Here is a 22875-nt window from a genome sequence, read left to right as displayed (position 1 = left end):
GGAAGATCTCTCTAACTCTCTCTCTGTCTCTCCCTCTCTGTAATTCTTTGAAAAATAAATAAATAGATAGAGAAATGAAAAAAAGAAAAGAAAACCCAGGTTCACCTGAGAGCCTTCTGTCATTCAAAGATGGAGAGCGCACCATGCGCCGAGGGCATGCTCTGGAGGCCGGGTCCCCCCGCTTCGAGGACCCCTGTGTCTTTCCCAGCACCACAAGAGACTCCGGCACTTCTGGCCACCTAAAGCATCTAAGACCAAAGAGAGGACTTTCTGATAAGGCGTCAGGGTCTCTCCTAAGAACCACAGGCGAGAGGTCGGAGTGACCTGGGGCAGAAAGGAGGACGCCCACAGAAACCGGTGACTTCTCCCCTCCCCTTTCGGGGCTGCCTGCTGTCTCCTGGTTTGGACTTCTCCCTGTGCGCCGTGGTTCACCTAAGCAGCAGAGAGGGGACGCACCAGTGAGTCTCATTTCCAAACTTGTGGGAGGGGTGGGTCTGGGGCTTAGTGGTTACACACTGCTTGGGACACCCATATCCCATATCAGAGTGCCTGGGTTTGAGTCCCTGCTGCATTCTGATTCCAGCTTCCTGCTAATGCATACCCTGGGAGGCGGCAGGTGATGGTTTCAGTAGCTGGTCCCTGCCACCCACATTGAAGAAACTGAGTTCCAGGTTCCTGGCTTAGCCTGATCAGGCTCAGCTATTGTCGCGCATGGAGGATCTCAATCTCTCTCTCTCTCCTTCTCTCTTCTTTTCAAATGAATGAAAGATAAGCAAACATTTTTAACAATTCAGGAAGAAAGGATCTGCTTGTCCCTGCTGGGTGGGACCCCCACGCCTAGCGGAGTGGACACAGGCGTGTGCAGACTGGACGTGGTGGCGCTAGGTTAGCGGAGCGGGGAGCATCTTGGACTGCCTCCCGCCCTGCTGGAAGCTGGAGTTTCTTTGTTGTGCAAAGCAGTCTGCACGCCAGCAGTCCCGGGATGATAGGGCCCCAGGTTCTTTCTAGCTCAGGGTATGTATTTGCCTTATATGTGTGCTTTAAGATGGCTCACCACCAAGTCCACATTCTGGTCAGCGAGCGGCCTCTTAAAGGGCCCTACAGTTGCTGCTAAACTCTCAGGAACCTTGGTCACATGGCCATTTGCAAGAGAGATTGGGAAACATTGACCTTAGCGAGGTGATCAAGTGTCCAGTCAAAAATGCTCCCATTCTGCAAGTAGGTCAAGTGGACATGAAGGACAAGCTCCTACAAAGAGCAGCAGTGGTCTCAGCTGTCATTTCTGTCCTGATGTGTGTCCTGGTGGCCATGTCTCTACTTGCACCACCAGGCCTGGCCTTAGGCAAGGAGGAAGCTTCCAGTTGGAGGCTGATTTTCACTGGCTCAGTGGCACAGATTCTGTGTCGTGTGTGTGTGTGTGTGTGTGTGTGTGTGTGTGTGTGATGTCAGCACGGGAAAGGCAGAAGGGCGATGCAGAATGATTGTGGGAAGTCACGACCTCAACGTGGACTTTGCAGCTGTTAGTCACACTGATGTCACAACCGGGTAGGAGAGCCGGGAGACAGAGGAGCCCTGAGGTCGGGGTCAACTGGGGGTCACACTCGCTACAACTGAGCTGTGTGACCCTTCCATGTTCAAGCATTATTTCCCACATTTATATATACATATTTTTTTAAAAAAAGGGTAATAAACTGAACTCAACTCTAAAGGATTTCCAAAACGGATAAGAGATTTGGACCGTGAGCCTTGCAGAGGCGTTTTGTGTGTCCCTGGCCCCTTCATGCACACAGTGACTCCTGAGCGAGTGTGGTCCAGACTGAATGAAAAACCATTAGCAACCCTGAAACCACGCAGTCCACGTCACAGATAAGGAAGCAGACCAGGGAGCGACCGTGACTTGCCCAAGGTTACACAGGCTATCTGGGAAGGTTGAACACGGAAGATGCCTTTGATCCATACTTGCGTCCTTTCTGGGTGGCAGCCTGGGGAGTAGAATCCCGAGCTTCTCCTGCCCCCCACCGCCCCCACGTCTCACCACAGCTCAGCTTCTGCTCTCACCATGCGGCGCTGAGCTCTGCAGCTGCCATCACACAGCCATAGGGGCTGCAACAGGGGACACCTGTGCCACAAATTCAGGCCAATGGTAATGCTCCGGAGCCAGACTGCCTGGCCTTGAATCCCAGCTCTGCCCCGCACTAGCTCTGGGGCCTCGTCTCATCTCCTTATGCCTCAGTTCCCTCACCAGTAAAATGGGGACTGAAATTGTATTTAACTTCATGAGGTTATTGTGAGAATTCAGCGAGTTCAAATGTTTCCAGATGGCCAAGAATGACACTACAATGACACTACTGTCGATTTTAATTAATTAATTTTATTTGAAAATTACAAAAACAGAGATCTCCCAGCCGTTGGTTCACTCCCCCAAAGCTCACTACAGCCAGCGGTGGGCCAGGCTAAAGCTGGGGGCCCACACCTCAGTCTGGTTCTCTCGCATGGACGACAGGGACTCAAGAACCTGGCCATCACCTGCTGCCTCCCAGAGTACAGGAAGTTGGAACAGAAGCAGAGGCAGGCACTCTGATAGGGCATGCAGCTGTCCCAGTGGCAGCTTAATCACAGTTCCAACGCCTGCCCAAGACCAGTAGGTTTTAATGTAGCCGAATGTCAGGTTTCACATTGCAGCTAATAAGAAATGACGACTTGTCGCGTGTTGGCATAGCATCAAAGAAGAGCATCCACAACGATCTGTAAACGTGATCAAAAGCACCCCATCTTTTCCCACCACGTCGCTAAGTGAGGCCAGATTTTCCTCCCATATTCAAATGGAAACAACATATTGATTGAATGCAGAAGCAGAGAGTTGAGAATCTAATTTTCTACAAGGAAAGCAGACATGAAAGAGTTTTGGAAATATAAAACAAAAATTGGGGAGGAAGTACTTGTTTTTCATAAAAAATGTTATGAAGTAATTGGGTGCATTATTGGTTTTTAAAAGAAATTCACAAATACTTATAAATGTTCCAAAAATGTACTTGGAAGAGTGTCTGGCAGGTAGTAAGCACATTATTAAGTGTTGGCTACTTTTTGAAATTACCCTTTGGCTTTTCTTGCTGCGGCGGTGGCTGAGAGTTGGTAGCTTTGCAGGACAGCCACCTGCTGAGGGCAGAGCTCAGGAATGAATAGGGTAAGATCCCGGGAGGTATTCTGAGAGCCTGGGAGACTCTGCCATGCAAATTCATGGAGGGCTGGGGTAACGGATTGAGTGCAGTCCCATGCAAGCAGTTGGCGGACAATTAGGAAGCCTTGGCCAGTGCCCCCTCGGGGAGATCCAGCCCTTGGGCACCTGCCCTCCAAGGACATCTGTTTTCTACAAGCACATTTGCTTCTTCCTTTAAGATCCTTAAAATCAGCCGGCGCCGCGGCTCACTAGGCTAATCCTCCGCCTAGCGGCGCTGGCACACTGGGTTCTAGTCCCGGTCGGGGCGCCGGATTCTGTCCCGGTTGCCCCTCTTCCAGGCCAGCTCTCTGCTGTGGCCAGGGAGTGCAGTGGAGGATGGCCCAAGTGCCTGGGCCCTGCACCCCATGGGAGACCAGGAAAAGCACCTGGCTCCTGGCATCAGATCAGCGCGGTGCACCGGCCATGGCGGCCATTGGAGGGTGAACCAACGGCAAAGGAAGACCTTTCTCTCTGTCTCTCTCTCTCACTGTCCACTCTGCCTGTCAAAAAAAAAAAATCCTTAAAATCCCCCTTTCCATGCAAGTTTGCTCAGCATTGGAGAGTCAGTGGAACCCCAGCACAATGAAGGTGGCTGGATGCCAAAGATCGGCGCCGAGGGAACTATGTGAGAGGCAGCCTTGCTCCAGCCAAGAATGACGCGCATTCCTATCCCAGCCCCTCAGCCGCCTCCTCTCCTCCATCTCCCTCCACCTCAGTTCTATGAGGCCAACGGTTTCCTCTTCAACAAAGCTATCAGGAGCTGCTCACCCAGGCCGTGCCCCTCCCAGCTTGCTTCCTGAGTGCACGGTGCGGGGGTGGGGGGTGGGGGGCAGAGGGCCTGCTCTGCTGAGAAAGGGGGCAGCAGCGCCACATTCCTGCCGGGCGGCGTCATCCCGGATGCTGACTGTCAGTCACTCACAGCCAATGCCACACCTGAGAGGTGGATTTTCTCAATGGTTTCCTATGTGGACACCTGGGCTGACTCACCTGACAGGTTCCTGGAGTAGAGCTGCAACCAGCACTTTCCTTGTGACCTGTCACACAGCCATCACTCGCGACGGTCCCGGGAGGAGGAGTTCCTGAGGTCGTGATTTCCAAGTATTTCTACGCCAGTCACCATCCTGGTCGTGGTCAGAACCTCCTGCAAAACACGTGCTCTGGCAGGTATTTTTACAGCCCACCTGCAATACGCCCAGCGCCCTTCCTTGCCAGGGAGGTGCACGAGGACTTGGACGTGCACGCAGGTCCCCCGGGAGTCTTGTGAAAATGCAGGCTCTAGCTGCATAGGCCCCGGGGAAGCCTGAGCATCTGCATTTCTGACAAGCTCCCGGTAACACTGCGACTGCAGGTTCTGATTCCTGGAGTAGCAAGGGATCGGGCAGAATCTTCTGGCTGTAAGTCATCGGCATCCGCTGTGAAGCAGTTAAGCAACGAGAGGAATTTATGACCGGGCCGTGGCCTGTCTGACAAAGGACTGGTTTGCAGCCGAACCTCAGGGAAAGCTGGAGCCCGGGGTCCCACTGCCCAGAGTCCCCAGGGGAGCTCATGACCTTGCTTTTTCTGTGCAATCTGCCCCTCCCCTCTGTTTAGTGCCAAGGTGACGCTGCCACAGTGCTGGGGAGTCCACATCTTCTTGAAGCACTCCCTGGTTTGGGTGGCACATGGCTGCCTGTAATTCCCTAAAGTGAGAGAAGGAAGTGGAATGTTCGGGTACTAACAGCACTAAAAATATCTGCACGTTTGATTGATGGAGTGGGTGGGTACAGAGTCCAGCTTCCAGTGTCACATCCAAGGCCATGTCAATGCTCCATCCTTTTTTTTTTTTTAATGGATGTCAATTAAAAAAAAAAAGATTTACTTATTCTTTTGAAAGGCAAAGTTACAGAGAAAGAGGATGAGACACAGAGATCTTCCATCCACTGGTTCACTCCTCAAATGGCTACAACAGCCAGGGTTGGGCCAGGCTGAAACCAGGAGTCAGGATCTTTATCTGGGTCTCCCATGTGGGTGCAGGTGCCCAAGCACTTGTGCCATCGTCCACTGCTTTCTCAGGTGCATTAGCAGGGAGCTAGATCAGAAGTGGAGCAGCCGGGACTCGAACCAGTGCCCACATAGGAGGCCAGTGCCGCAGAGAGCAGCTTTATCCACTACGCCACAGCACCGACCCCTGCACTTTCCTTCTGTCTCCTGCATTCTCTGTGTTCTCTCTTACTTCTTCACTTTTGTCTCTTTCTTGTAGGCATTCTTATATAGTAAAATGAGAGACCCCAACAAGCTCACTGGAACGGGAACTACATCGCAAGGAACAACCATGAAGGAATGTAGTCCTCTTCATTGTGCCTTCTGATTATTTTGAATTCTGAATCATATTTTTGTAAAGATTTATTTATTTGAAAGGTAGGGGGAGGGGAGGGGGGGAGAGAGAGAAAGAATCTTCCATCTGCTAGTTCATTCCCCGAAAGGCTGCACCAACCAGGATTGGGCTAAGCTGAAACCTGAGCCAGGAATCTGTCTGGATCTCCCATCATATATGGATGATGGCACTGGAGCCATCATTTGCTGCTCCCCAGGCAGATTAGCAGGAAGCTGGATCAGAAGTAGAGCGGCTGGGACTCAAACCCTCACTCCAACATGAGGTGGTGGTATTGCAAGCAGCCCCAGATCATATTAATAAAACACCTTTCCAGGCTGGCGCCGCGGCTCACTAGGCTAATCCTCTGCCTAGCGGCGCCGGCACACCGGGTTCTAGTCCCGGTCGGGGCGCCGGATTCTGTCCCGGTTGCCCCTCTTCCAGGCCAGCTCTCTGCTGGGGCCAGGGAGTGCAGTGGAGGATGGCCCAGGTGCTTGGGCCCTGCACCCCATGGGAGACCAGGAGAAGCACCTGGCTCCTGGCTCCTGCCATCGGATCAGCGCGGTGCGCCGGCTGCAGCGCGCCGGCCGCGGCGGCCATTGGAGGGTGAACCAATGGCAAAGGAAGACCTTTCTCTCTGTCTCTCTCTCTCACTGTCCACTCTGCCTGTTAAAAAAATAAAATAAAATAAAGCACCTTTCCAGCAACAAACAAAATCATTTTAAAGCTTGTTTCAAGCTTGATATGTCTAGGTGGGGCTTGTCCACTGGGAAACTTCGCTGTGGGGAGGTAGAGAGGGGTCAAGCGAGCTTTTTCACTGAGGGGACTGTGAATGTCAGTGTCTAGATATCTTCTCAGAAACTGTGTCTTCTTTCTGGGTCACTTAGTCTTTTTTTAATAGAATCTTCTAGACTCCTGTGTGAAGACTGGTATTGGGGAAGGCATAATCTCATAGCCAGTTTTCTGGAACGGGATTGGGAGGAAGGCTCAGGACCCAACTGTGGAACACTCAGGTCTTCAGGCAGGGTCCCAACCCTCCCCCAAGGACTCACTCCCAGCTGCACCTGTCAGCTCCCAGTGCAGCCCCCCTCACACCCTGCTCTTAGTTTGCACCCTGCAGGGCTCTTCGTGGCCCTACTGGCCGTGCCCTGCCACACCTCACCATGCACGTGCCTCATCCTGGGAGGTCAGGTGTCCACACATGGCTATATCCTGTTCAGCCAAAAGAACCCCCTGAGCACACGTTTGAATGTTCAGGCTGTGTCAAATTTCTGGGAAATTCTGAATGCTTATTCTTCCCTTCTATATTTCCATTATTAGAGCTGGTAACAGTTTGTGGACCTAAACCGTTGGAGCACTGCCTCTGGTCTCGCGCCCTGGGGAGGCACTGTCCTGGCTTTGAGAGGGTGGCGGAGGAGATACTCTGCAAAGGGACTCTCAGCCCATGTGCAGCTCTGCTCTGCCCCCAGTCCCTTCACCTCCGCAGCCAGGGCCTCCCTGAATTGCGTGTGTCCCGCTGGCTCCTTCTGCGGGCATCCGGCTACAGCTCCCACTGCTCAACCCGGCCATTTCCTCCCCTTGTCCTACTTGTTTCCTCTCCCAGTCTCTTTGTTCTTGCAACTAATACTTGTACAGTTTCTAGGTCTGCAGATTTACAGTCATCCCTGTCAAAGTGCAGCAGCCTCCCTTGCAGAGGTGATCCTAAAACATGTATGGAATTTCAAGGGACCCATAATAGCCAAAATTATCTTCAAAAAGATTGAAGGACTCATGTGTTTAGATTTCAGAACTTATACATAGACACATGAATCAAGACAGTGTAATACTGGTCTAGAGATACACAGATCAATGGAACAGAATTGAGAAATAATCCCTATACTCATGATGGATTGATTTTTTTTATGTGAGCCTCTCTCTCTCTCTCTCTCTCTCTTTTTCCCTCTCACCAGGAAGGGGCAGGAGGGAATGGGGAGAGAAAGAGAGCGAGAGTGAGAATGAGAGAGAGAGCAAGAGAGCACGCGAGAGATCCCATTTGCTAGTTCACTTGCAAAATGGCTACAACAGCAGGGCCTGGCCCAGGGCCAAAAGCCAGGAGCTGGGAATGCAAACCTGGTCTCCCATGTGGGAGGCAGGAACCTGATTACTCGATCTATCAACACTACCTGCCAGGGTCCACATTGGCTGAAAGCTGGAGTCAGGATTCAAAGCTAGAAATCAAACCGAGGCGCTCTGATGTGCAACACAGATGTCTTAACTGCTAGGCCAAATGCCCATTGTTGTGATCAGCTGGTTTTTTGACAAGGGTGTTAGGCATTTTGACCTAGAAGTCAGCATGTTAGTTGGGACGCCAGCATCCGACGTTGGAGTAGCTTGTGATCAACACCTTGCTCTGGCTCCTGACTCCAGCCTCCTACTAACGCAGACCCCTGGAGGCAACAATGATGTTTCAAATGACTGGGTCCCTGCCACCCTAGTGGGAGAACTGGATTGAGTTCCTGTCTCCAACCTTTGGCCTGATCCAGCCCCAGCTGTTTTGTGCATTTTAGGATTGACTCAGTGGGTGGGAATGTCTCTCTCTCTCTCTCTCATAAGTAAATAAATAATTTTAAAGTGGGCCTTGTAGCACTTCAGGTTAAGCCACCATGTGGGACGGCTATATCCCATAACTGAGGGCCAGTTTGAGTCCCAGCTGCTCCACTCCCGCTCCAGCTCCCTGCTAATGTGCCTGGAAAAGCAGTGGGAGATAGCCCAGTGTTTGGAGCCTTGCCACCAATATGGGAGACCCTGATGGATTTCCTGGCTTCTGACTTCTGCCTGGCCAAGCTCTGGCTGTTGTGGGCAGTTAGGGAGTGAACCAGCAGGGAGAGGATCACTCTCTTTTTCTGCCTTTCAACTAAGCAAGCAAACAAATAAATAAATCTTAAAAATAGAATAGTCTTTTCACCAAGTGGTGGTGGGACAATTGGACATCTACATGTAAATGATTGGAGTTGGCCTCCTACCTCATACCCATACAAAAAACTTAACTTCAAAAGGATCATAGACCTAATAATAAATATATATGTATAATAAATATAAAAGCTAAAAATTTAAAACTCTTAGAAGAAAATTAAAAGAGATTGCACAAAAATGGAAGAACATATTTGTAAATCACGTATCTGACATGTATCTAGAATATACAAAGCATTCCTACAACTCTGTAATAAAAAGATAACCCAGATTCAAAATGGGCAAAGGAGCTGAGTCAACATTTTTCCAGAGAGGATATACAAGTGGCCAATAAGCACATGAAAAGATGTGCAGGCCGGCACCGCAGCTCAATAGGCTAATCCTCTGCCTGCGGTGCCGGCACCCTGGGTTCTAGTCCTGGTTGCTCCCCTTCCTGTCTAGCTCTCTGCTGTGGCCCGGGAGTGCAGTGGAGGATGGCCCAAGTACTTGGGCCCTGCACCCGCATGGGAGACCAGAAGGAGGCACCTGACTCCTGGCTTCGGATCAGCGCGGTGCACGGCCATTGAAGGGTGAACCAACGGAAAAAAAGGAAGACCTTTCTCTCTGTCTCTCTCTCTCACTGTCCACTCTGCCTGTCAAAAAAAAAAAAAAAAGATGTGCAGTGGTGGTGGGACAATTGGATATCCACGTGTAAATGATTGGAGTTGGCCTCCTACCTCATACCCATACACAAAACATAACTCCAAATGAATCATAGACCTAATAATAAATATATATGTATAATAAATATAAAAGCTAAAAATTTAAAACTCTTAGAAGCTGGCTGCTGAAAAATACAAATTCAAGGGGCCAGCACTGTGGCACAGTAGGTTAATCCTCCTCCTGCAGCACCTGCATCCCATATGGGCACCGGTTCTTGTCTGCTCCTCTTCTGATCCAACTCTCTGCTATGGCCTGGGAAAGCAGTAGAAGACCAAGTCCCTGGGCCCCTGCACCCATGTGGAAGATCCGGAAGAAGCTCCTGGCTTCGGATGGTTTTGGATCGGCTCAGCTCTGGCCGTTGTGGCCATGTGGGGAGTGAACCAACAGATGGAAAACCTTTCTCTCTGTCTCTCCCTCTCACTGTCTGTAACTCTACCTCTCAATAAAAAAATAAAATCTTTAAAAAAAAAAAAGAAATACAAATTCAAAAATCACAATGAGATACCGCTTCCCACTCATTAGGATGCTGTTATCAAAAAGCAGGTAGGAACAAGTGTTGGTGAAGATGTGGGGAAGGTGGATCATCACATATTACAGATGGAAATGAAAAATGATTCAATCACTTGGGGAAACAGTGGCAGTTCCTCAAAAAGTTGAGCACAGGAGGGCAGACTATTGGCCTAGTGGTTAAGACACTCAATGGGATGCCTTGATCTCACATTGAAATGCCCGGGTTCAAGTCCTGGCTCCACTCCCAACTCCAGGGAATCAGCAGGTAAAGCTCATGTAGTTGAGCCCCTGACACCCATGGGAGAAACCTGGGTGAGTTTCTGGCTCCTGGCTTTGGCCTGGCCCAGCCTGGGATATTGTGAGCCTTTGGGAAATGAACCAGGGGATGGGAGCCCTGCTCACCAAAATAAGGGGGGAAAAAAGGTAAACATAGAGATCTTGTATGACCCAGCAACTCCACTCCTGGGTGTACACATCCACACAGTAAATAATCATTCCAAATAGCTATCAGCTGAAGAACAGGTGAGCAAAACGTAGTGTAGCCATTGAACGGAATAGGTATGCAACAACAGAAAGAAAGGAAGCACCCAACCATGCTACAGCAAGAGTGGACCAGAAAGCACAGTGAATGCAAGTCACAAAGTCTGTGCTGTGTGATCTTTTTTAAAAAATCGCAGTGAGGAGAGAGCCAAGGAACGAGCTGCTATGTCAGCGATCACACATATTCCACAGGACGCAGCGCTACCTGCCAGGGACATCCGGAGTGTGTTGACCATGGGAGGATTCAGAGGAATTTCCCCATAGTTTTCCACACTTTCAGAACTCAAGATTGATTTTTTTAACTACGGAAATATTACAAACAACCCTAACAAATGGAAAAAAAGGAAAGGAATTTAACAATTCTGCCACCTGTTGTTGATCTGATTTCACACCCAGTTTTGAAAAGCTTCCAGCTCCATTTCCCTCAATAAGTGGATGGCCTCCTCCACTCCTAGGGCTGAGCACCCTCACTGCAAGTCTTTTAGAAGGCCCCGGCTCAGAGGACCTCCCAAGACTGACTTGGAGAAATTCACACCTGAGGCGCGGGGTCTCCACAGCCACCAAGACCCCCACCCACCCCAGCTGCCCTGGAGATTGGAGGCAGGAAAGGAGCAAATGTGAATCTGCACCTTCCCAAGACTCAGCAAGCAGGCAGGCAGGGTCCTGCCAGGCAGGTGAGGCTGCTGCCCGCCAAGTACAAGCCTTGATGTGGGCGGCGTCCTGAGCGCCGGGGCTGCTCCTGTGCAGACGGGCAGCGGGCGCCCTGATGTTGTAAATCTGCGGGAGCATCCCGCGAGGAATGTGAGCTCCCCTGAGCGTGCTGATGTCTATGCCCCAGCAAGCTGAGGAGGTGAGGCAGAAGGGATGGGGGGAGGGGAAGGGCATCCCCCCTTCCAGACTATTCCCCCAGCTCAAATCCCAGGGATTCAAATCCCAGCGGAGCCAGGGACATGGTGTGGGATTCTGACAAGCGTCTGAACAGCTCTGAGCCGTTCATTCATCTATGAATGGGGACAGTCATCCCCACCTTACAGGACACGGTCAGGGCCAGAGGTGATACTGTGATGTCAAGTGCAGCTCTGACGCCCAAGGCACGGTGGTGAGGACGTCCAAGCTCTCCTAGGGAGCTATGATTTTCTTGAATTTCTAGGGGTTCCTTTTGTTATTCTCATCTCTTGATAAGTGGGAGTTTTATCTTCAAAGGTTTATTTTACAATATGACTACAAAGTAGTACATGTTTATTACAGAGATTTTGAAAATGTCAGGAAAATAATACAAAGTCAAAATAACCTATAATCTGGGTCCTCACAAATAACCATAGTTACCATTTCCATGTTTAGTCTCTCAGTCGTCTGGCTTATGTACATAGCACTGGAAAGTACACATTTGGTGTGCTACTTCGGATCCTAATGATGTCATCTGGGCGCTACACATGTCATCATCAATCTTATATACTCTTATTTCAAGTGACAAAGCAGGGGCAGAGATGTAGCACTGCCTGGACGCCTACAGCCCATCCTGGAGTTTGAGTACCAGCTCTGCTCTTGATTCCCATTTCCTCCTAAGATGCCCCCTGGGAGACAGCAGGTGGTCGCTCAAGTACTGGGGTCCCGGACAGCCATATGGGAGACCCAGATTGCACTCCTGGCTCCTGGGTTTGGCCCAACCCAGTCCCAGCCACTGTAGAAATTTGGAAAGTAACCAGTGCTTGGAAGATTCTCTCTCTCTCTCTCTCTCCCTCTCCCTCTCACTCTCCCCTATGCCCTTCAAACAAAATAAATAAATAAAATGAGAAGGTGATATCTTATAGTATGATTTACCAACATTTATTTAAGTCATCCCCTACTGTCAATTATACCTGATTTTTCCATATCTTAAAAGTTTTTTGCACACTTTTCTGGTTATTTTTCTAGGATAAGTTTCTAAAATGAAACTACTGCTTCCGATGGTAAGCACATTTTTAAAAGATTTATTTACTTATTTGAGAGGCAGAGTTACAGAGAGAGGAGAGGCAGAGAGAGAAAGAGAGCTGTGCCGATCTGAAGCCAGGAGCCAGGAGCTTCTTCCAGGTCTCCCACATGGGTGCAAGGACCCAAGCACTTGGGCCATCTTCCACTCCATTAGCAGGGAGTTGGATCGAAGTGGAGCAACTGAGACTCGAACTGGCATCCATATGGGATGCCAGCACCACAGATGGAGGTTTAACCTACTACACCACAGCATTGGCCCCAGTAAGCATATTTTTAAGGCTTTTGAGATCTGCAGACAACTTCTAAAACTTGTCTTTTATTTATTTTAGCATTTCTCTTTTTTCTGCTTATAAAAATAATACATTCATGTCACACAAACCTCAAACATAGGATTACATTTCCCTAATTCCATCCTCCTAAGACAAATGCTATTAACAGTTGCTGGCCGGCGCCGTGGCTCAATAGGCTAATCCTCCACCTAGCGGCACCGGCACACTGGGTTCTAGTCCCGGTCGGGGCGCCGGATTCTGTCCCGGTTGCCCCTCTCCAGGCCAGCTCTCTGCTGTGGCCAGGGAGTGCAGTGGAGGATGCCCCAGGTGCTTGGGCCCTGCACCCCATGGGAGACCAGGAGAAGCACCTGGCTCCTGCCTTGGGATCAGCGCGTGTGCGCCGGCCGTAGCGCACCAGCCGTGGCGGCCATTGGAGGGTGAACCAACGGCAAAAGGAAGACCTTTCTCTCAGTCTCTCTCACTGTCCACTCTGCCTGTCCAAAAAAAAAAAAAAAAAAACAGTTGCTAAGATCAGGAGTCCCTTGCATGATTCTACTGAGATTCAAAGAAGGATCCAGTTTTAAATGTCCCCCTCCCTTTCCCCTCTTTTCTCGTAAGCCCAGGCTGAGCGGAGGGTGAGCTCGGGCAGCCTCCACCAGTCCTCCCTGCAAGCCAACACCAGCTCCTCTCTGGGCATAGCGAGAGCAGGAAGGGGACGGCGGGACAAAATGGACTTGTGGACAGCAGTTCTGGCACGCACTCTTCCACGCCCCTGGGAAAGGAAGCGAGAACACCTGGGAAGCAGCCAGGTGTAGAAACCCAGGAGCAGGTCATCGGCAAGATCCTATCCGTACAGATCTACACACACACACACACACACACACGTGCACATTCATACACACATGCACACACACACAATTACAGCTCTGGGCGCACATGCAGCGGCAGTGCAGGGCTCTGTGTGTGAGCCAGCCTTTCTCCATCCATTAACACACTCCTCTCTTTATAGGAAGCTGATCTGCAGATGCTTGTGAAACACGTTTATGTATGACAGATTAATTTGTCTCTGAAGGGGACCTCCCACCTACACATAGGAGCCCAGAGTTACAAAGGAAAATCCTACAGGTGGTAACAAGACTTCTTTATACTAGAAGTCTGGAACATCATGTAAGTCCTGGAGGAGCTCAATGAGGCCAAGGCTTCCAACAGTCCAGCATTCTCCCAAGCCAGCAAGGCCCCAGTCCACACACTTCTTCAATTCCCAGTTAGCTCTGCCCTCAGAGATACAGGCACCTGCGACACTTCTTAAGGTTAGTTGTTTTTGGAACTCCAAACAGTAAGAACTCCTCTGTTCTGTTTGCTAAGAGCCCATCTCTCCCAGGGACACTTCTCTTTTTTAAAACAAAAGATTTATCTTATTTATTTGAAAGGCAGGAAGAGAGAGAGAGAGAGAGAGAGATCAATCTTCCATCTACTGGTTCAATCCCCAAATGGTTGCAACAGCTGGGAACTGGCCCAGGTCTAAGCCCAGAACCAGGAGCTCCATCTGGGTCTCCCACATGGTGCAGGGGCCCAAGCACTTGGGCCATCCCCTGCTGTCTTCCCATGCACATTAGCAGGGAGCTGGATCAGGAGCAGAGCAGCCGGCCTTCCATGGGGAGCTCCGACACAGGATGCTGTTGTTACAAGTTGTGGCTTAGGGGCCGGTGCTGTGGCTCAGCGGGTTAACGCCCTAGACTGAAGCGCCGGCATCACATATGGGTGCCGGTTCTAGTCCCAGCTAAAGCAATAGAAGATAGCCCAAGTCCTTGGGCCCCTGCACCTGCATGGGAGACCCGGAAGAAGCTCCTGGCTCCTGGCTTTGGATCGGCGCAGCTCCGGCCGTTGCGGCCAATTGGGGGGTGCACCATCAAACGAAAGACCTCTTTCTCTGCCTCTCTTCTCTGTGTAACTCTGACTTTAAAAAAAAAAATCTTAAAAAGAAAAGTGGTGGCTTAGACTGCTGCTCCATAATGCCTGTCTGTCAACGTATGATTTCTGAGACTTCTTCAATTCATCATGTATAGGGATGTTCCTAGGCTTACGATTGATTACAACCTGATAAATTCCTCGTAAGTTGAAAATGTTGTAAGTCAAACATGCATTAACCATGCCTACCCCACTGAGTATCTTAACGTGGCAACCCAGTTCACTGTAGACCATTGGTGGTGCCCGCTCGTGACCACGGGGTGACTGGGAGATGCCCAGCCTCACAGGAAACGAGGGGACCACACATGACTAGCCCTGGAAAACATAAAAATCCAAAACTATAGTTAGCATGCATATGTGTTGCTTTCATCATCAAAAAGTCAAAAAATCCTGGGTCAATCCACCACAGTGCATCCCTGTATAACATCTCCTTTGCTTCATGTAGTACAGAGAATGTGCTGCCTTCGTTCTCTGATTTGGCCGGTTTTTGCTTGTACATTTCTTACGCACTCGAAGTCTATCAGTGTCAAACAGGGTCCTGGTGTTCCCAGGACACCATGTTCCCAGAACAGCCTTTCATACCCTGGGAAACATCATGAAAACACTGAAAGCCCAACATATGAGAATGATAGCAAGACCAAGATTTATAGAGTGCTTACGACACGCCAGGCTAGTTGCAAGTATTCTACATGCATTAATTCACGTGGGCCTCCTCATAGCCCTGCTGGGAAGACACTTAATATTCTCACTCCACACGTGAGGAAATTGAAGTACAGAGTAGTTAAGCGACTGCCCAAAGTCATACAGACAAAACACACAACCTAAAACGGCTGACACTTTAGTGTTTCGTCCTCCCTTTTTCTCCCCTGCATATAAAAGGTTTTATGTTTTCTTTTTATAAAATGGGATCACAGATAAGCTTAATAGGTTTTAAGGGTGTTGCTTTGTTCAAGATATAAATTTGCGAAGTTTTTTTTTGTTCTTTATTTTTAAAAAGATGTATTTATTTTTATTTGAAAGTCAAAGTTATACAGAGAAAGAGAGAGAGAGAGGGAGCTCTTCCATCAGCTGGTTCACTCCCCATTTGGCTGTGATGGCCAGCACTGGACCAGGCTGAAGCCGGGAACCAGGAGCTGCTTCTGAGTCTCGCATGTCGTGCAGGGGCCAGGCACTTCCACTCCCACTGCTTTCCCAGGCCATAAGCAGAGAGCTGGATCAGAGGAGGAGCAGAGGGACTCGAACCAGCGCCCATATGGGATGCTGGCACTGCAGGCAGAGGCTTAATCCGCTACGCCATAACTCTGGCCCTAATGTCTTTTCATTTTAAGAAACTTAATGGAACAGAAGTTTCGCATTTTTGTGTGTCCTTTGATCTTTGCTGATGTGATTTCTACCACTGTTTCATGTTAGAAATTCTTTCTCCATTATAGGGCCACTATTTGGTCTTCTGGTTTTATTTCTCTTTAAAAAAAAAAAATTCCAAAAAATAGTTCTAGGTTCACACAATTGAGAGGCAGGCAGAGATCTCCCACGCACTCCCTGCTGTCACATGTGCTCTGCCTCCCTAGTCTCTGCTGCCTTCCCATGCACAATGGCAGCGAGCGCCCGCATCCTTGCAGGCAGCTGGTGTTTCAGGGTCATGGGCTGAGGCCAGTCTAATCAAGTTGTGGGTGAAGTTTGCGTCTCCCTGATGGTATGTCACGTGAAGCGTCATTTCGGATGCTCATGTGCCCTCTATGTATCTTCTTTGTTAAGGTGTTCATGAAGGTCTCTAGCCCATTTAAAACAAATGTATGTTTATTTATTTATTTATTTTTATTTGAAAGGCAGGGAGAAAACAGAGGTCTCCCACCTGCTGGTTCACTCCCAAAATGTCCACAACAGCTGGGGATGAGCCAGGCCAAAGCCAGGAGCTACAAACTTAATACAGGTCTCCCACATGGGCTGCAAGGACCCAACCACTTGAGCCATCAGCTGCTGCCTTCCATGGTGCACCAGGACAATGGTATCAGAAGCAGAGTGGAGACTTGAAACAGTCACTCTAATATGGGATATAAACATCCCAAATGATGATTCAACTGTTGCAGCAAACACACGCCTCTCCTGTTGTTTGCTTATTGTTGAATTTTAAGAATTCTTTATATATTTAGGGTAACAGTCCATTAGTGGACGTATCTTTGGCAAATATCTTCTCCCTCTTTCACAGAGCAGAAGGTTTTTTTTTTTTTTTTAAGATTTTGTTTATTTATTTGAGAGGCAGGGTTATAGTGAGAGAGAGAGACAGAAAGAGAAGTCTTCCTTCTGTTGGTTCACTCCCCAAATGGCCGCAACGGCCGGAGCTGCGCCGATCCGAAGCCAGGAGCCAGGAGCTTCTTCCTGGTCTCCCACGTGGGTGCAGGGGCCCAAGGACTTGGGCCATCTTCCACTGCTTTCCCAGGCCACAGCAGAGAGCTGGATCGGAAGTAGAGCAACTGGGACTAGAACCGGAGCCCATATGGGATGCCAGTGCCGCAGGTGAAGGATTAACCTACTGCGCCGCGGCACCGGCCCTGAGCAGAAGGCTTTAATTTTAATGCAGTACAGCTTCACTATTCTTTCTTTCATGAATCATTCCCGTGATGTTGTAGCTGAAATACCATCAGCACATCCAAGCTTACCTGGGTTTTCTCCATGTTCCACAGGAAACGGAACTACCTTTAGGTTAAGATCTTTTTTTTTATTTATATATTTTATATGAGAGACAGGAAGAAAAAGAGTCACCTGCCGGTCCACTCCCTAAATGCCGTTAACAGCTGGGCAGAAGTCAAAGCTGGGAACCAGGAACACAATTCAGGCTCCCACATGCATAGTAGGACCTGGATTTCTTGAGTCTTCACCACTGCCTTCCAGAGTCTGCATTAGCAAGAAGCTGGAGTGAGAAGCCAGAGGCGGCTCCAGGCTCTCTGATGCGGGATGCAAGTGTTTTAACCAGTGTCTTAACCGCTAGGCCAAATGCCGACTCCTGTGATCTATTTTGAGCTCGTTTTTCTGGAAGGGTGTAAGGTCTGAGTCTAGATGTGGATGTCCAGTTGTTCTGGCACAGTTGCCGAAAAGGCTATCTTTGCTCTGTTGCATTGCCTGTGCTGCTGTGTGTCAAATATCAGTTGACTATGTTTGTGCTGTTCTCTTTCTGAGCTCTCTACTCTGTTCCATTGATCTATTTATCCGTTCTTTTGTCAGAATCATTCTATCCTGATTACTTTAGCTTTATAGTAAGTCTTGAAGTTGGATAGTGTTGATCTCCAACTTTGTTCTACTTCAATATTTTTTTTTAAGATTTTTTTTTTATTTGACAGAATTAGAGAGAAAGGTCTTGCTTCCTTTGGTTCACCCACCAAATGGCCGAAACGGCCGGAGCTATGCTGATCCAAAGCCAGGAGTTAAGTGCCTCCTCCTGGTCTCCCATGCAAGTGCAGGGGCCCAATCACTTGGGCCATCTCCCACTGCCCTCCGGGGCCACAGGAGAGAGCTGGACTGGAAGAGGAGCAACCGGGACTGGAACCCAGCACCCGTATGGGATGCTGGCACTGTAGGCGGTGGATCAACCTAGTGAGCCACGGCCCTGGCCCCTCTCCTGAATTCAATATTGTGTTGGCTATTCTGAGTCTATTGTCTTCCCATATAGACTTTATAATCACTTTACAATCAATCCCAAAATTTGGGATTTCGATTTAATTTGCATTGAATTTATAGATATGGTTGATAAGTACTGACATCTTGACAATAGTGAGTCTTCCTATTCATAAATATCAAATACATCTCCATTTGTTTACTTTGATTTCTCTCATGAGAATCTTGTGGTTTTCTTCACATAGATCTTCTACATGTCTTTAGATTTATACCTAAGTCTTTCCTTTTTTTATTGCTAATGTAAATGGTATCATGTTATAAATTTCAGATTCCATATGTTCATTGATGATATACCAGAGTTCATCAAAAAGTTTGTGAAAAATAAAAAATATGAATTTATTTTGGCACAAAATTTTGAAAATCTTATATACTTTTTTCATAATAAACATTTTTCATGAACTTTTTGAAGACCCCTCATATGTATGGACTTTGACTTTTTTTTTCACCAAAATAAACTTCCCTTTTAATTCCATGTTCCATGAATTTACTGAAGTATGTTCATTTAGAAAAGCAATGAACTTTTTAAAAATAATAATAGTAAGGTATTTATTTTCCCTTTTATTTTATTTATTTATTTATTTATTTTGACAGGCAGAATGGACAGTGAGAGAAAGAGACAGAGAGAGAGCCGGCGCCGTGGCTCAATAGGCTAATCCTCCACCTTGCGGCGCCGGCACACCGGGTTCTAGTCCCGGTTGGGGCGCCGGATTCTGTCCCGGTTGCCCCTCTTCCAGGCCAGCTCTCTGCTATGGCCAGGGAGTGCAGTGGAGGATGGCCCAGGTGCTTGGGCCCTGCACCCCATGGGAGACCAGGAAAAGCACCTGGCTCCTGGCTCCTGCCAGGATCAGCGCGGTGCGCCGGCTGCAGCGGCGGCCACTCTCTCACTGTCCACTCTGTCTGTCAAAAAAAAAAAAAAAAAAAAAGAGACAGAGAGAAAGGTTTTCCTTTGCCGTTGGTTCACCCTCCAATGGCCGCGGCTGGCGTGTTGCAGCCGGTGCATCGCGCTGATCCGAAGCCAGGAGGCAGGTGCTTCTCCTGGTCTCCCATGGGGTGCAGGGCCCAAGCACCTGGGCCATCCTCCACTGCACTCCCTGGCCACAGCAGAGAGCTGGCCTGGAAGAGGGGCAACCGGGACAGAATTCGGCACCCCAACCAGGACTAGAACCCAGGGTGCCGGCGCCGCAGGCGGAGGATTAGCCTATTGAGCCGCGGCGCCGGCCTTTATTTTATTTTTTTTAAAAATTTATTTTATTTATTTCAAAGACAGAGTTAAAGAGAGAAATAGAGACAGAGAGAGAGGTCTTCCATCCGCTGGTTTGCTCCCCAATTGGCCGCAACGGCCAGAGCTGCGCCAATCCGAAGCCAGGAGCCAGGAGCTTCTTCCGGGTCTCCCACGTGGGTGCAGGGACCCAAGGACTTGGGCCATCTTCTACTGCTATTCCAGGCCATAGCAGAGAGCTGGATTGGAAGAAGAGCAGCTGGAACTAGAACTGGCGCCCATATGGGATGCCAGCGCTTCAGGCCGGGGTTTTAACCCGCTGCGCCACAGCGCGGCCCCAGCAATGAACTGTTGTGTATTGACCTTGTATCCTGTAACTATGCTGTGATGCGTTATTAGTTCCAGGAGGGTTTTTGTTGTTGCTGTTTCCTTCAGACTTTCTACATAGACAATTCTGTCATTTGCAAACGAAGACGATTTTAGTTCTTGCTTCCTAATTTGCATACCTTTATTCTTTTTGTTGCCTATTGTATTCATAAAAACATGTTGCCTTATTCCAGATCTTAGTGTGAAAATGCCTAGTTTCTCACTATTAAGTCCGATGTTAGCTGTAGGTTTTTTGGAAGTGTTCTTTGTCAAGTTGAGGATGTTTCTTTCTACTTTTTCTTTTATACCTTTTATTACTTAAGATAGTAAAAATTTATTTAATGAACAATTTATTCCTTTCCCTGATAAATTTTTGAAGCTTTCTCAACATTGTTATATTCTTATTTATACCACGATCTGCTTCAAAGTTGACAGATTTGTTTATTTAATAGATATTTCTATATTATAGGGTAATTCTTGCCACCGTATCCTTTTCCCCAAATATTCTTAGTAATTTTGACTTAATATTTTTCCAAATGAACATATTATATCACGTTAGTATTATAATAAGCCTGGTATGTTAAGAGTTCATATATATTTTTTAAAGATTTATTTATTTGGGGGGCCAGCACTGTGGTACAGCAGGTTAAGCCGCCACCTGCACTTGGGATCTAGCTCCCTGCTGGTGTGCCTGGGAGAGCAGCAGAAGATAGCCCAAGTGCTTGGACCCCCGCACCCACATGGGAGACCCGGAAAAAGCTCCTGGCTTCGGCCTGGGTGGCAGGGGCCCAAGTACATGGCACACCAGCAGGGAGCCGGATCGGAAGAGGAGCAGGCAGGACTCAAACCCGGCCCACATGGAAAGCCAGTGCTGCAGGTGACAGCTTAACCCACCGTACCACAAAGCTGGCCCCTATCAAGCATAAATTCTGAAACTCTTATTTCTTCCTGCTTCCCGTAGGTGTGTTTTATGTTCTTACTATAACTTTTCTGAAGTGATTTTCCCTTTGTTTCTTTTCATTTACATCTGAACCTAGCATAGACTATGTTCCATAGTATATTCTGATTCTCATAATTAACTAAAGAATTTGTAACTGAGTTTTTAAAAACAGCTTTTTTTGGATGACATAGTTGTATGCTCTCAAATTCGTCTGCTTGAAGTATACAAATCAATGGTTTTAATATATCTAGAGAGTTTTGCCATCATCACCATAATCTAATTTTAGAACGTTTGTGTTACCCTTTAAAGAAACCTCACCCCCGTTAGCAGTCACTTGCTGTTTGCCCGCACCCAGCCCTGGGCACTGTGGATCTCCTTCCTCTCTGGATTTGCTGACTTCGGATGTCTCCCATGCCTGCGGTGACATCTGTATCCAGCTTCTTTCACTTCGCATAATGTTTCCAAGGCTCACCTCTTCAGTCTGGACTCCATTTTTTTAAAATTAATTAATTAATTTATTTATTTGAGAGGCAAAGTTACAGACAGAGAGACAGAGAAAGAGATCTTCCATCTGCTGGTTCACTCCCCAAATGGCCACAAAAGCTGGAGCTGGGCCAGTCTGAAGCCAGGGACCGGGAGCTTCTTCTGGATCTCCTAATGGGTGCAGGGGCCCAAGCACTTGGGCCATCTTCTGCTGCTTTCCCAGGTCATCAGCCAGGGCTGGATCAGAAGTGGAGCAGCCGGGACTTGAACCAATGCCCATATGGGATGCTGGTGTTGCAGGTGGTGGCTTTACCCACTCTGCCACAGCACCAACCTCCTCATTTTTTGATAGCCATTCTAATGATAATGAAGTGTTAGCTCATCATGGATTTGATTTGTGATGACTAATGATATTGAGCAACTCTTCAAATGCCTGCTGGCTGTTCACATAGCTTCTTTAGAAAATGGCCATTTATGGGCCTGCATTGTGTGTAGCAGGTTAAGCCTCTGCCTGCGGTGCTGGCATCCCATATGGGCGCTGGTTTGAGTCCTGGCTGCTCCACTTTCAATCTTCTATTTTATATCCAAGTCTGTAAATCATTCTGTCTTTAAAAATCTGCATGTATTTTATGCTTGGAGTATATATATTAACTCTCTACATTCATATATTAAATTTTCAAACATAGATCTACCAATACAATAAGTTGTTCTTAAAAATATTTTACCTGCTCCAGAATTTTAATTAAAATGCACTTTTATATTTCCAAGAATGAACTACAAATGCGTTCACAATCATCAAGATATCCTGGTGCTTGGATAAAGAGATAAACAAACCACAGGGAAGGAACTGAGAATCCAGAAATAAGACCTCTTCTTTATGATCCATGAATTTTCACAAGGGTGCCAAGACAACGTAATGTCAGGGGGAGAGAACAATGTTTCCAACAAATGATGCAAGCACAACTGGCTCTTTGCATGCAAAAGGATGCAACTGGGTCCTGACTTTACGTCATCACAAAAATTAACTCAAAATGGATCACAGGCCTAAACAAAAGAACTGAAACTGTAAAACACTTGGGGAAAAAAATGGAATAAATCTTTGTGATATTGAATTAGACAATGATTTTTTAAAACATTTATTTATTTATTTATTTGAAAGTCAGAGTTACAGAGGAGAGGCAGGAGAGAGAAAGGTCTTCCATCCATTGGCTCACTCCTCAAATAGCCACAACACGGGCGGAGCTGGGCTAATCCGAAACCAGGAACCAGGAGCCAGGAGCCAGGAGCCAGGATCGAGGAGCCTGTGTTGCAGGCAGCAGCTTAACCTGCTGCACCACAGAGAAATCCCAAGACTGACTTCTTAACAGGAATATGCAAGCCCCTTGATGAGTATTATTTTTGTTATGATGAGAGAAAATATCTGTAACCTAGAATTTTATGTTCAGTGCAAGTCTCTTTAAGAGGGAACAGAGAATTAAGGAACAAAGGCTAACCTGTGTATGTTAGTCATCTACTGCTGTGGAACAAATCACTCCAAAGATTAATGGCTTCAACAACAATAAATACTTGTTGTCCTCCTAGTTCATTTCATTTTTTTTTTTAACTTCCCTCTCCTGGTTCACTCCCCAAATGGCTGCAACGACCAGGACTGGGCCAGGCCAAAGTCAGGAACCAGGAGCTTCCTCCAAGTCTCCCAAGTAGATGCAGGGGCCCATGGACTTG

At 48.0% G+C, this 22875-nt stretch overlaps 1 protein-coding gene and 1 long non-coding RNA gene across 3 annotated transcripts in view; one reads left to right on the top strand and one right to left on the bottom strand.

Moving 5' to 3' along the window:
- Positions 1-22875, top strand: part of NINJ2 (ninjurin 2) — a 175441-nt gene that overhangs the window by 127349 nt on the left and 25217 nt on the right. The gene's annotated exons all lie outside the window — the stretch shown is intronic.
- LOC149124679 (uncharacterized) lies at positions 2356-4906 on the bottom strand. Its single transcript, XR_016213443.1, has 2 exons — positions 4205-4906; positions 2356-2876 (listed from the first exon to the last, which is right to left on the bottom strand). It is a non-coding gene; the product is annotated as an uncharacterized LOC149124679 (long non-coding RNA).

The sequence above is a fragment of the Oryctolagus cuniculus genome, chromosome 9 (assembly GCF_051225735.1).
Source record: "Oryctolagus cuniculus isolate XC-2025 breed Fujian yellow rabbit chromosome 9, ASM5122573v1, whole genome shotgun sequence".
NCBI lineage: Eukaryota > Metazoa > Chordata > Mammalia > Lagomorpha > Leporidae > Oryctolagus > Oryctolagus cuniculus.
This window is presented reverse-complemented; position numbering and strand designations above follow the sequence as displayed.